This window comes from Trachypithecus francoisi, unplaced genomic scaffold, assembly GCF_009764315.1.
Source record: "Trachypithecus francoisi isolate TF-2019V2 unplaced genomic scaffold, Tfra_2.0 Lachesis_group14, whole genome shotgun sequence".
NCBI lineage: Eukaryota > Metazoa > Chordata > Mammalia > Primates > Cercopithecidae > Trachypithecus > Trachypithecus francoisi.
The window spans coordinates 32293406-32307449 of record NW_022681459.1 but is presented as its reverse complement, the minus strand read 5'-3'; the positions used below and the strand labels follow the sequence as shown (position 1 = coordinate 32307449).

The window sequence follows — 14044 nt, the reverse complement described above, 5'->3', positions numbered from 1 at the left end:
ATTATTTGGGAACAGAGCCTCTGCCAGATCAGGATAAGCACTTGGGACAACACCCCGTGACCTTGGCCCACACAAACCCATCCAGACCAGAGGCCTCCAGCACTGCTCTGTCATTTCTGTGGATTTCTGTAAACGAGGTATTAGTGCAATAAGGAACAGATGAGTGCCCTTGGAGGGCAGTTTCTGAGCCTCCCGGCCACACAGCCATGTTCAGGCTGAAGCCGCACCACCTCCAGAAACACTGTCCCTCACCGAGGTGTGCCTGGCTTCTCCCTTTTTCCAGAACTTAACAAAAGCTGAAAGGACAGGTCTGTGTAGAAAAACACAAACTACTTGCGATTCCTCTTCCCAGTTCAGGCTGTAGGAAGCTCCTTTCAGCCCTCACCGTGTTCTGACTGTGGCTTGGTTCCCATAAGAAATAAAGTCAGGGCCGGGCGCGGTGGCTCAAGCCTGTAACCCCAGCACTTTGGGAGGCCGAGACGGGCGGATCACAAGGTCAAGAGATCGAGACCATCCTGGCTAATACGGTGAAACCCCGTCTCTACTAAAAAATACAAAAAACCAGCCGGGCGTCGAGGCGGGCGCCTGTAGTCCCACCTACTCGGGAGGCTGAGGCAGGAGAATGGCGTAAAACCTGGGAGGCGGAGCTTGCAGTGAGCTGAGATCCGGCCACTGCACTCCAGCCTGGGCGACAGAGCAAGACTCCGTCTCAGAAAAAAACAAAAAACAAAAAAAAGAAATAAAGTCAGAATTCTAAGTCCCTGTCTCCTGGGTGGTGTGGCAGGCATACATACCTTCAGTTACATAAGGAAAGGTGTGGTGAGCCCCCTTCCTTCAGTAAAACTGCACGGTTCCCAGAACCCTAATGCCATCCCCCTCACGCCACTGTGAACACCTGGACAGAGCACATTTCAATGCGTGCACCTTCATGGGCTAGTTTTCTATTTCTCTACTAAATCACCCCAAATTTAGCGCCCTAAACACTGACTTATTTTCTCACATTTCTGGAAGCTGGAGTCCAAAACAGGTCCCACCAGCTAACATGGAAGTGTCGTCAGGGCTGGCTCTGGGGAGGCAACCATCTCCTTCCCTCCCGAAGCCTCTAGAGGCTTCCGCATCCGCTGGTCCATACGGCACCCACTAGTCTTCAGAACCCATAGCAGCCCTGATGGCACAACAGACACAGAACGTCAGGAACCCGGGCTCTAGTGCTACGGCCAAGCCTCCCCAACCTCCCAGCTCCTCACGCACTCCCATGAGAGCTAATACAGATTCCACTTTAACTAGTGTCATCTGTGTAAGGGGTAATTGCCCAGCTGTGAACTGGTTAACCTCGCCCACACAGACCCCGGGAATAAACTCACAGGCCATGGACCACTGCACAAACAATGAGCGACCACCTGCTCGGGCACCTCCATGGCCCAGCAGAGCCCTCCGGGTCTCCCCGTGGGCTCAGGGACCGGCAGCTGAGGTCTGTAGAGAGCTCTGGATAACAAAGACAGCTTCCATGTCAGGAGGCGCCCGCCCGCAGTTGGGTTCCCGGTACTTTAGTAGCCCAGGTGGACAAGCCGCACCGCGTGCAACTCCACCACCAGAATAACGCCTGCACGTGGCGAGTGCACGGGTGTCCACCCCTCAGCCCAGCTGGCCGCGCTAAGCACATCACCGCCGTGACGCCCAATCAGAGTCAGCTGCTGGCACAGTCAAGGCATCAGACCCCAAGAACATTCTGGATCACAATTCACAGTAGTGATTGCGATCAGGGCCACACGTGGCTGAATGTATTTACAGGAGGACGCCACAGCCGATCTGGCTGGACTGATAGCATTTCCCACTGTACATTCTTACAACACCATTTTATTTGCACTTTATTAAACTTTTATGGCTTTTTCTGCCTATCTACTTTATGGGAGTGTTTCTTGTTCTTATGACTGCAGTGATACTTCAAGCTACAACTATCAATGTGTAAAATTAGTTGGGAAGGCGCCTTATCATTAAACATTTCACAAGCAATCAGAGGCACCTAACCCGGAGGCCCGTTTTCTTCTCTGAGCCAAACCTACATTGGACTCAAAGAAAATGGCACACGGAGGGGGGCTGGATCTCCAGCACCCATTTCTAGGGAGCCTCCTGGGGAGCAGATATGGAGGGAGAAGCCCTAAGCTATGGCACTGTCGTACTAAAGAAAAGTCCATTTGGGTAAATGCAAGCACCAGACTTAAGAGATTAAGCAAACCATGAAAAGAAACCACTAACTACAGCTTCTCCAAAACAGAATTAAACTCCCTTTAGTTTGAATTGGAAAAGCAGAAGTGATGATCAGGATACAAAAGAAATGACAAAGTATCTGAACACAGGAGAATAAACAAGGGCCACTGTCTCTTCCTGTGTCAGTGGGAGCCTCGCATCTAAGCTGGATTTAGAAGGTTGCTACTTTGGACTGAAAGTTATCCCCAACCCTAGTTTGCAAGCAAGTGGAGCAGAATGCTTCAATTACTTCAAAGTTTAGCGGTAAAGTTTTGCAACTCTCACAACCATTTTAAATGGTGTGAATTTTAAAGTGATTCAGTCTGTTGGCTGGAGTATCTAATGGCTTAATCACAGGATCATGTTGGAAAATTATTCCAGTTGCTTTTGTTTTTCCTACTGAAGATGCATTTGAGGCGACAGGAGGCGCGCGGGGACCCGGCCGTTTCTTCCTCCACATGCTAGGGGTGGCGTGGGGCGGAGTTGGGGGACGGGAGGCCACTTAGGGAGTCATCGCGCTGTACCCACGCTTCGGAGGGGAAGCCCGGCCCCGTCCTACAGCTCAGAGGCAGAACGACTCCCGAGGGTCCTCCAGGCGACCCCCTCTGCCAGGCTCAATTTAAAACATAAACCGGAGGGGGTGGAAAGCTCACTATCTTCCGGATGGAGATTCCTACCGCCATGTCCCTTCCTCCTCCGCCCCACCCGGCAAGGACCCCGGGGCTGCCTTGCCGGCTCATGCCGCCCCGCAGGTACCCCTGCCGCTCCCGGACACGGGCTTCCCCCCAGTTCTCCCCATTGCTTCCCCGCTCTTCTCCCCGGTTCTTCCCATCGCTTCCTCACCTTTCCCCGAGTCCTTCCATCGCTTCCCCCCTCTTCTGCCCCGTCCCCCCATCCGCTTCGCCCTGTTCTCCCCCTCTCCGTCCGTCCCTCCCTCGCCGCTGGGAGGGGGGCGCACATCTTGAGCATCCCCGCCTTTGGTCAGCACGCCGATGGCCTTGCCGGCCCCGGAGAGGTGCTCCAGGAACTTCCGCAAGGAGCCCTTGGGGGCCCGGGAGTCGTCCGCGTCCATGGCGAGGCCGAGGGCAGCCGCTAGTCCGGATGCGCAGCAGGCAATGGGGACCCTGCCCGCGCGCCCGACTGGGAACCACCCCCCCGCCCGCGCCCCCGCCCCGCCCCAGCGCCAATGGGCTGTGACGGGCGGGGCCCGACCGCACAGGAGGGGCTGCGGGGGCGGGGGCGCGGCTAGGGGCAGGGGCAGGGAAAGGAGCAGGGGCTGGGGGGGAGGGTGGGCAGGGAAAGGAGCAGGGGCTGGGGGGAGGGTGGGCAGGGAAAGGAGCAGGGGCTGGGGGGGAGGGTGGGCAGGGAAAGGAGCAGGGGCTGGGGGGGAGGGTGGGCAGGGAAAGGAGCAGGGGCTGGGGGGGAGGGTGGCAGGGAAAGGAGCAGGGGCTGGGGGGGAGGTGGGCAGGGAAAGGAGCAGGGGCTGGGGGGGAGGGTGGGCAGGGAAAGGAGCAGGGGCTGGGGGGAGGGTGGGCAGGGAAAGGAGCAGGGGCTGGGGGGAGGTGGGCAGGGAAAGGAGCAGGGGCTGAGGGGGAGGGTGGGCAGGGAAAGGAGCAGGGGCTGGGGGGGAGGGTGGGCAGGGAAAGGAGCAGGGGCTGGGGGGGAGGGGGGCAGGGAAAGGAGCAGGGGCTGGGGGGGAGGGTGGGCAGGGAAAGGAGCAGGGGCTGGGGGGGAGGGTGGGCAGGGAAAGGAGCAGGGGCTGGGGGGGAGGGTGGGCAGGAGCACCTACGCGGGGGTCGTCGTAGGTGGGGGCCGCGCTAGCGGTGGGGGAGGCCGCAGAGGCGGGGGTAGCGCCACAGGTGGGCGGGGTCCCTGCGGGTGGGGCCGCTTTGCTGGTGCGCGAGCCTCGCGGGTGGGTTGGAGGACTCTGGTTGAGGGCTTTAGAGATGCCCGGAGCTCCCCAAGTGGGGGCAGGGGCAGCGTCCGGGGGAGGGGAGACCGCAGGGGGGCGGGGTCACATCGTTTGCGGGGCGCGCCAGGGCGGGGCGGGATAGAACGCAGGGAGCGTCTCCCGAGGGGGCGAGGGAGACCGTGAGTGGGCGCGAACGCCGGGGCGGGTGGAAACCCCGCACTTGCGGGGAGCGCCCATGGCGGGGCGGGGTGGAATGGGGGCGCGGAGACCCACCTGGACGCGGAGGCTCCCGGCAGGCCCGGCCGCTCCGGCTGTTGGCGGCACCGAGCCCGGGGCGCGCACAGCTTCTAGTTCCCGGCAGGATTCCTCCTGGGGCTGCGCTGGGAGCCCCGAGGCGCGGCTTCCTCGACCCCGCCCCCAAGTTTTCTCTGCAGCCTGAAGTCGGGAATGAGGCACAGAGTGGATCCTCCAGGTGGTGGGAAAAGCTGAGCGCGGCGGGCTTAGCTATGAGGAAGCTACGATTTCCCGGGCCCATGGGGGCTGTGGCGCTCCTGGGCCCCCAGCCCAGCCCTTGGGGAGAAGAAGCCTTGGGGTGGAGGAGGGTATCGGGGCGCGACCCTCAGAGACACCTGGGCGCGCGAAAGTCAGAGTGGGGCAGGAGGAGGCGCAACAGGACTGGCCGGGGGGGAGGCGGGACGACCCTTCCTCCCCAGGGACACGCGCGCTGCTGTAGGCTGTGTCGACCTCGGTGGCTTCACTGGCCAACTCCACGTACTGAAATATGCACATGCAATGCGTTGTGCGGTTGCCCATCCACAGCTTAACAGCCTGGTGCCAGTTACCTTGCCATGGGAGAGGGGGCAGCCTCTACAAAAGTACGGGCTTATGGGGCCCCGGTTCCTTCAGTGCCCACCCCACGAAGAAGGGCTCCCAAACGGCCCCACTCGACGGCTTACCGGAGGATGGTCCTGCATAGTGGATGTTTGTTGAACAGACAAGAGACAACAAAAGAGACTAAGAAGAGGTTTGTTTGTTCTATGAACCGGGGAAGGTGAAGCAATCGCAAAGGAGAGTCTCGCCAAAGGGCAATCCTGGGGAAAAGATGGAGAGGCATGAATTTTTCTTGGATGTGTGCCTCATCCTGGGGCTCATCCCGCTGAGCATCAAATATTCATTGCAAAAGGGGGGGAATAAATATGCTGCGGACAATGCTGGATAGTCTGGATGGTCTGATCTCTGCCTTGGCCATAATTAACGGGGCAATTCCTAACCCCTCGTGGTCCTCAGAATCACCTGGCCTATGCACACCCCCACTAAACCACTGAAGTCCAGTTTCTGGGAGCGCAGCCAGGGAATGTGTAATTCTTTTTTTTTTTTTTTTTTTGGGACGGAGTCTCGCTCTGTCGCCCAGGCTGGAGTGCAGTGGCCGGATCTCTGCAAGCTCTGCCTCATGGGTTTAGGCCATTCTCTGGCCTCAGCCTCCCGAGTAGCTGGGACTACAGGCGCCCGCCACCTCGCCCGGCTAGTTTTTTGTATTTTTTAGTAGATACGGGGTTTCACCGTGTTAGCCAGGATGGTCGCCATCTCCTGACCTCGTGATCCGCCCGTCTCGGCCTCCCAAAGTGCTGGGATTACAGGCTTGAGCCACCGCGCCTGGCCAGGAATGTGTATTTTTAAACAAGCCCCCTAGGTTACTCTGATGAATGCAAAGTCAGAGAGCGCTGCTCTCATGCACTGAGGCTGAGCATTACTCTATTAATAAAAAAGGAGAGGAGAATCCTGGGTGTCTTAAGGTGGCAGCTGAGTGGCCTTTGCCTTCTGGCTGCAGAAGAGCAGACCAAGGCTCTAAGCACCTGCACCCACCACTGGGCTCAGGATCTGTGCTGGAGAATAGAAGGGCTAATTTAATTATTCATGCCTTTTTAGAGCATATTACATGTGGAGAAGGTGGAGCACATTGAATTTTATTTTAGTCAAATACCCCTTATCTCTTTATACAATTGATATTTTTATATTGAACATTAGGGGATTGGTCATTTGTCATCAAATTGTCTGTAATACAGAAAACGGTAGACGCAACCTAACAGTTCAAACATGATGAGTTAAATAAATGATGGTAAAAATAGACGCTGCAGTAATATTTAATTGCTGTTATCGCTACGAAGATAAGTGTCTACTGACATGGAAATATGTTCAAGACATACAAATAAGTGAAAAGGCAGGCCTAGACACAGTGCGAGCCTGTGTGTGCGTGTGTGTGTGTATGTGTGTGAGTCTGCATACATATGTAAATGTTTCTGAGCGTTTTATTTCCTTTCTTTTGTTAGTATAGGTAATGCCATTTTTCTCTCCGATGAACAGGTATTGTTTAGGGAATAGAAATAGTTAATTAAAAACAATAAAATTTAGAGTGTCAAGACCCCCAAGGTTATGGATTATACTCAAAAGTTTGTCTGTATGTAAGGGCTGGGGTCAGGGTGGTCACTGACCGTCCTCACACATCTGTTCTCATGAGTTTGGCCCATTGCTCAGTCAGTCAAGGAATTAACATATATTAATATATACCTGTAGCTATGATGCAAAAGAATAGCTGTGGCTCTTTTTTTTTTTTTTTTTTTGCAAGTCATGTATTTTAATGGTGCTACAACTAGAGGTTTTTTTTTTTTTTTTTAAATCTTGAGTCTTAGCAATGAATCTTCTAATTCAAGAGGAAGATATTATATGCCATGCTGACCGTACAGCTTCCACCCAGTAGGACCTGAGGTGTGTGTTTATTCTTTATTGTCCCTTGACAAATTACTCCAAAGTGCGGCCCACACCAGCACACACTTATACCCCAGGAATGATTACTCCTTGGGCCAGGAGTTCAGGCTTCACTGGGTCCTCTGCCCCAGGGGCTCTCCGCGGCTGCAGCAGGTGTCTGCCCAGGGCTGCCGTGTCTTCTGAAGGCTCAGGCTCATCAGGGGAGGAGCTACTTCCATGCTCGCTTCTGTGTTGCTGGCAGGATTCTGTTGCTTGCAGGCTGTTGGACTGAAGGCCCCAGTCTCTCCGTGGCATCAGCTTCAGACTGCCCTCTGCCCTGGGCAGGTGACTGGCTTTGCCAGAACTAGCACCTGGCAAGAGCCAGGGGGAGAGTTCCAGTGGACAGAACCTGCAGTCCCTCCCAATCCTATCTCAGGAGAGACCGCCATCTCTTTTGCCTGGTTCTATTCATTAGAAGTGAGCCGCTGAGTCCAGTCCTCTTCGAGGGTCTGGCTGTGCACACTAGGGGCAGGGGCCAAGGGTAGCCACTTGGGAGGGGAGGTGCTGCCTGGGACCTGCCTAGGACAAGGTGAAGGAGAACATGCATAGGGACAGATGCCCTTCCCACTTTCCCTCTGTGGTGAGCACAGGAGCTGTGGATGTGCCCTAAAGGAGTTCTGGCATCCCAGGAGGGAAGCAGCTCCCAGCCATGAGGGCACCATGACCCAGTGCCCCAGCATGTCGGGCTGCACATTCCAGGGCTACCTGAGCTGCAGCCTCTTCCCCTCCCCTGCTGTCTCTCCCTGTGCATGGAGTGGGCATCTCAAATCTGCAGAGGCCAAACTGAGCTCAGGCCTCTGCACCCCCCACACAATCCCCCACTGCTCAGTCTTCTTCAGCTCAGCTCCTGGTGACTCCATCTTCCCAGGGGCTCAGGCTGAAGCCTTGCAGTTCTCCTCCACCCTGGCATCTAAGTCCCTCAGGAAAGTCCCTCTTGACTCTTCGTTGCATCTGGAGCCACTGGGGCCAAGACACCACCTCTGACCTGGACCGGAACCGGCTCCCTCCCCATCCCCTGCTCTGCCCCCACCTCCACCCCACCTCCATGCCTCAGGTGTCCTCAGCTTCAAAGTCAGGGTGCATCTATCAGGATGTAATTCAGGCATCTTCTCTGCTGACTCAGAGTCACAGGCCCCACACATGGCACACTGGCCTGTCCTCTGGTCCCTTCAGATCCTGGTGCTGCCCAGAGGCCCATGCAGGCACCCGACAACCTCAGGCCCAGCCTGCTCTTTCCTCAGCCCAGACCCTCTCTCCCTACCCACTCTGCCCACCTTCCTCAGGTCTCTCTTGCAAGGTCTCCTGCATGGTGAGGCCTCTCCAGATCACCCTCTTAGAAATTTTGGGCTCCACGCACACTCCTGTTCCCTCCCTGCTTCTCTTCAAACATCTTCATCCGTGTCACACATGGGGTATTTCACCTATCTGCTGGGCTTCTCCAGAGGTCCGCCTGCTGAACTCTGAATGCCGTGGATTCAGAGATCTTTGACTATTTCCTGCTGCAGGCCCAGGGCAGCAGCAGAACCCAGGACAGAGTGAACCTATCATGGGTGCTGCTGAATGAATGAATGAATGAAGGAGTGAGTGAGTGAAGGAGTAAATGAGTGAATGGGTGAGTGAGTCAGTCACTGAATGAATGAGTGAGTGAGTGGATGAGTGAAGGAGTAAATGAGTGAGTGGGTAAATGAGTGAATGCGTGAACGTGAGTGAGTGAGTGAATTGCTGAGTGAGTGAATGAGTGAATGAGTGAGTGAGTGAATGGATGGATGAGCGAATAAGTGAGTAAGTGAATGAATGAGCGATTTAGTGAATGAGTGAGTGAATAAGTGAGTAAGTGAATAAGTGAGTGAATGAGTAAGTGAGTGAATGAGTGAGTGACCAAGGGAATAAATGAGTGATGGGTGAGTGAGTGAATGAGTGAATGACTTAGTGAATGGGTGAGTGGGTGAATGAGTGAGTGAGCAAATGAGTGGATGAGTGAATAAATGGGTGAGGGAAAGAGTGAGTGAATGAGTCAGTGAGTGAACAAGTAAATGAGTGAGTGAAGAAGTGAGTGAGTGAATGAACCAATTAGTGAGTGAATGAGTCAATAAATGAGTGAGTGTGTGAATAAAGGGTGAGTGAATGAGTGAGTGAGTGAATGAGTGAGTGAAGAGGTGAATGAGTGAGTGAATGAGTGAATGATTGAGTGAGTGAATGATTGAGTGAATGAATGAGGAAATGAGTGAGTGAGTGAATAAGTGAGTGAATGAGTGAATGGGAGAGTGAGTGAAAGAATGAGTTAGTGAATGGCTGAGTGAGTAAATGAGGGAGTGAATGAATGGGTGAGTGAATGAGTGAATGAGGGAGTGATTGAGTGAATGGGTTAGTGAATGAATGAGTGAGTGACTGGGTGAGTGAGTGAATGGGTGAGTGAATGAGTGAGTGAGTGAGTGAGTGAGTGAATGGGTTAGTGAATGAGTGAATGAGTGAGTGAATGAGTAAATGAATGAGTGAGTGAATAAAAGGGTGAGTGAATGAGTAAACGACTGAGTGAATGAGTGAGTGAGCGAGTGAAGGAGTGAATAAGTGAGTGAGTGAATGGGTTTGTGAATGAGTGAATGAGTGAGTGAATGGGTGAGTGAGTGAATGGGTGAGTGAATGAGTGAGTGAATGGGTTAGTGAATGAGTGAATGAGTAAATGAATGAGTGAGTGAGTAAAAGGGTGAGTGAATGAGTAAACGACTGAGTGAGTGAATGAGTGAGTGAGCGAGTGAAGGAGTGAATAAGTGAGTGAGTGAATGAGTTAGCGAGTGAATGAATGAGTGAGTGAATGAGTGAGTGGGTTGCTCAGAGGAGATGAGGACCGCAGCTGCCTTCTGTCTGCTACAGTAGACAGGAGCTGAAGGAGGAGTCTGAAGGGTGGGATGTACCCACTGGGTACATACACCCTGCTCGACACATCCCCAAAGAAACTCAATCTCACCAGAGTGGTCTCTTGAGATTTATTAGTAACAACTTTTTTTTCCCAATATTTCATATATGCAAGATGATTTCTTACTTTCCTTTAAAAGGCCAATCGGTTTTTGGACTTGGAATTTTCCACTGCTGGTCAATGCCACTGTATTCTGCCACAGAGGCATCCCCCAAGTTGGAGAAATAGTCATTCCCAGGAATGGATAAAAGCCGGAAGGGCATAATCAGATGGGGCAGCTTCTCCCATCATCCTCCCCTTCCTGCTTGGGTTACCCTGAGTGACTGGGTTTGGAGGCCTACAAAATGCGGACATATCAAATTTGGATAAAAGCCTAAGCAGTTTAAGAGGCTGCAGTGCTAGCAGGAAGGTCTTTGGCTCCCAGCACCCTCCTCCCCTCCAGTCTCTGCTGGACCCAGGACTCTGACTCCACCTTCGGCCCTGGGGGCTTCCTTCCTTCCTTCCCAGCCACTGAGCCGCCTTGGGCTAATCTGCAACCTCAGAGGCGCAGCCCTCCTCCTTTCTTCCTGCCTCTTCCTCCGTTCCCACTTTCCTTCCGCTTCTTTCGGGACTTTGGAAAGTCCAAGAATAAGCAAAACCGTAGACCAGAAAACGCTGCCTTCAGCCCATTCCCCTCCCACCAGCTTCCCTTCAGACTCCTTGATCTTTCAAAATTATTTGCTTTGTATCTAGATGCTAAACTTTATGTAGAAAACAGGTGGGGTTGGTTTCTTGGCCAGATACAGTGGCTCACACCTATAATCCCAGTGCCTTGGAGGCCAAGGCGGAAGGATTGCTTGAGGTCACATGTTTGAGACTAGCCTGAGCAACACAGGGAGACCCCGTCTACAAAATTAAAAAAAATAAAAATTAGCCTGGAGCGGTGGCACATCTGTAGTCCCAGCTACTTGGGAGGCTGAGGCAGGAGGATCACTTGAACTCAGGAGTTTGAGATTACAGTGAGCTACGATTATATCACTGCACTCCAGCTTGAACAAGAGAGTGAGACACTATCTCCTAAAAAAATAAAAATAAAAAGTGCTGGAGTCCACATCCAAGCCCACAGCCAATTGTGACATGTGGTTCTTTTATTTTTACAATCCGCCTCTCTTGTCTAAGTGCCAAATGACACTCACATTGTGTGTGACTACTTCCACCTTTGTCTGGCTTCTCTTTTCTTAAGTATTAAGAATCAGGTTGCATAGAGTTCTGAGAAAATAAAATAATGAATCAGCTGTGTGCCATGGCTCACGTCTATAATCCCAGTGCTTTAGGAGGCTGACACAAGGATTGCTTGAGACCAGGAGTTTGAGACTGGCTTTGGCCACATAACGAGATCCTGTCTCTACAAAAAAATAAAAAATTAAAATAAAACATTCGCAGGACCTGGTGGTGAAAGAGATCAAATGAAGAGACTAAGAGGCAGAAATGAAGTCCACAGGCAAACAGCCCGGGTGGCGCCCTGACAGCCCGGGCGGCACCCTGAGCCTAGTTAAAGATCGACCCCGGACCTAACCGATTAAGGTTATCTATAGACTCCAGACATGTAAGGACAAACGTTGTGAAGTCTCTGTCCTGCTCTAATTACCAGTGTCTGCCACATATCTTAGTCCTGGGCCCAGTACAAACACAATCCTCTATTTTGTCCCAACTTCCTGGGCCCGACACAAACACGTTAAGAAAACAACACCTGGGGAAGCTCCAATAAGGTTACAAACTGTTTGTAAAAGCGCAGGAACCAATAAGAAGGCTGCTAAAAGCAAACTTAACATTAACATGTAACCAATTGTAATGCTGTCCTAGAGAAATGCCTTGTTCCTCTGTACCTGACAAGTCCTGTTTACCTCGAGCTATAAATAGCAATTGAACGCATTGTTTGGGGCCCTCTTTTGTATGGTTATAGAACAGGGACCAAGTTCGAACTTGCATTAAAGATCCTTGCCGCTGGCTTTGACTCTGGACTCTGGTGGTCTTCTTCGGGAACAAGCGGTCTGGCATAACAGTGGCACACCTGTAGTCCCAGCTACTCAGGTGGTGGAGGCCTGAGGATTGGCTTGAGCCTGGGAGGTTGAGACTGCAGTGAGCCATTCATACACTACACTTGGCCGGGTGACACAGTGAGACCCTATTTCTAATAAATAATAATAATAAATAAATAAATAAATAAATAAAACCAGGTAGAAGCTTCCCAAGACTTTGATGCAGAAACAGGTTGCCCTGAACTAATTAAAATTAATATCTAAAAACTGGAAAGAAAGGAAAGAAAGAAGTTGCATTATTTCTGTAAAGTTTGAGGCCATTACAAGCTTTACTTTCTCTAGGACATTTTCTCAGTGGTGTCAACTGAAGTCCACTTCACAGAATGACTTCATCTCCTAAGCACGTTGGAGAACGATGATTAAAGAGACTTCCTGACACTCCCGATACTTTTAGGGTCATATGGAAGCAGCAAGAGTCATCTGTGTGAAATAGGTGGTATTATAGCGGAAGACATTGGTTTGTCCTTTCATGAACATCATCGGAACAGTTCCCTAATGACTAGCGTTATGTCAGAAAATGGGGGGAGAGAGCTGGTTCTTTATTGGCAAATAAGTTACATAAATTTCCCAGTTAGAAAAACAATCATGATTTTAGCCTTGTCAGATGAGGTCAGATATGCCCTATGCTTCAGTTATGGAATACTACCTCTGAATATTGATTGACAGGTATCTTCCACAGACCTGTGACCTGTTGCTGTGTACAAGCTTGAATTCATAACTACCAGCCCTTGAAGCTCCCTTGCTGCCTGCGCTGAACTGAAGTGGCTCCCAACTGAGGCATTCAAGAGAAAACTCACTGAAATATTTGAAACCACCGCCATCAACAAGAATGCTCTTCCTGTGTGCCCGGATGTACATCCAGAGTGTTATCTTGTTAGTTGTATATGCCAGCATCCGGCAGGAGCTTTTACCTTTTTTAGGTGTCAACTTTGAGATTCTGATGTAAGCCACAGACCTCTTCCTCTGCCTGCAAGCACACCCACCCACAACCACCTGTTGACTGGTTTAGAGAACTCCTGAGCCTACAGCCGCGTCCACCTACAGGAGGAGTGAAGCCCAGACCAGGGACAGGGTCAGACCTGCGGTCACTCATCCATGGGCGGACAGCTCTGCATTCTTGCGAGGGCCCAGATACCCTCTTCTCTTGGAAGGCCAAGCCCAGAGCCTAAGTGGTCTTTGAACCCAAATAGACTTTGTGGTCTAGGGAATGAGAGCCCCACTCACCAGGGGAAGAAATTGGGGATCTTGGTCCTGAGTTTGTGGGGCAGACTTTTGCCATTTTCCTCCCCCTTTCCCTGCCATGCCTTATTTGAAAAGAGGTCACTTCCTGAATTTCAGTGAGCCAAGATCGAGCCACTGCACTCCAACCTGAGCAACAGAGTGAGACTCTGTCTCAAGAAGAAGAAAAAAAAAGAGAGATCACTTCAAAACTTCCCTGTTCAAACAGTTGACCCTTGAACAACAGGGTTTAAACCGCGTGGGTCACTTACTTACACATGGATTTTCTTTCACTTCTGCCACCCCTTAGACAGCAAGACCAACCCTTCCTCCTCTCCTCCCACCTCCTCCTCCTCAGCCTACTCAATGCAAAAATGAGGAGAAGAACCTCTATGATGAGCCACTTAATGAAGTAAACACATTTTCCTTATGATTGCTTTATTTCCTCTAGCTTTACTGTACTGTAGAATACACTATACAATACATATAACACACAAATGTACGTTAACCACTATCTGCGTGATCACTGAGGCTGCCACCCAAGAATAGACTATTAGTAAATTCCTTTGGCGTAGTCAAAAGTTATTGTCCGAATTTCAACTGTGTGGTGATTTGTGCCCCTAATCTCTGCATTGTTCACGGGTCAATTGTATTGCTTAAGAGGTAGTCATTGGAACACTCCTTAGGGGCTATTTTTTTGTTTAAAAAGTTTTTGTCACAATGGGCCACTCATATAAGGCCCTGGGATTCCTTACTTCTGAGCTCCTGCTGCCACAGACCAAGTGCTGATCATTTTTGTTGCTCAGGATACTTGTCGTTTCCATCCATCACAGGACCCACTCCGACCTTCCAGGAGCTGCTCCTTCCCACTGC

At 51.7% G+C, this 14044-nt stretch overlaps 1 long non-coding RNA gene across 1 annotated transcript; it reads right to left on the bottom strand.

Moving 5' to 3' along the window:
* Window positions 1-12471: 12471 nt before the first annotated feature.
* LOC117095900 lies at window positions 12472-14032 on the bottom strand. The gene is made up of 2 exons (XR_004442233.1): window positions 13927-14032; window positions 12472-13341 (listed from the first exon to the last, which is right to left on the bottom strand). It is a non-coding gene; the product is annotated as an uncharacterized LOC117095900 (long non-coding RNA).
* Between the last annotated feature and the right edge of the window lie 12 nt (window positions 14033-14044).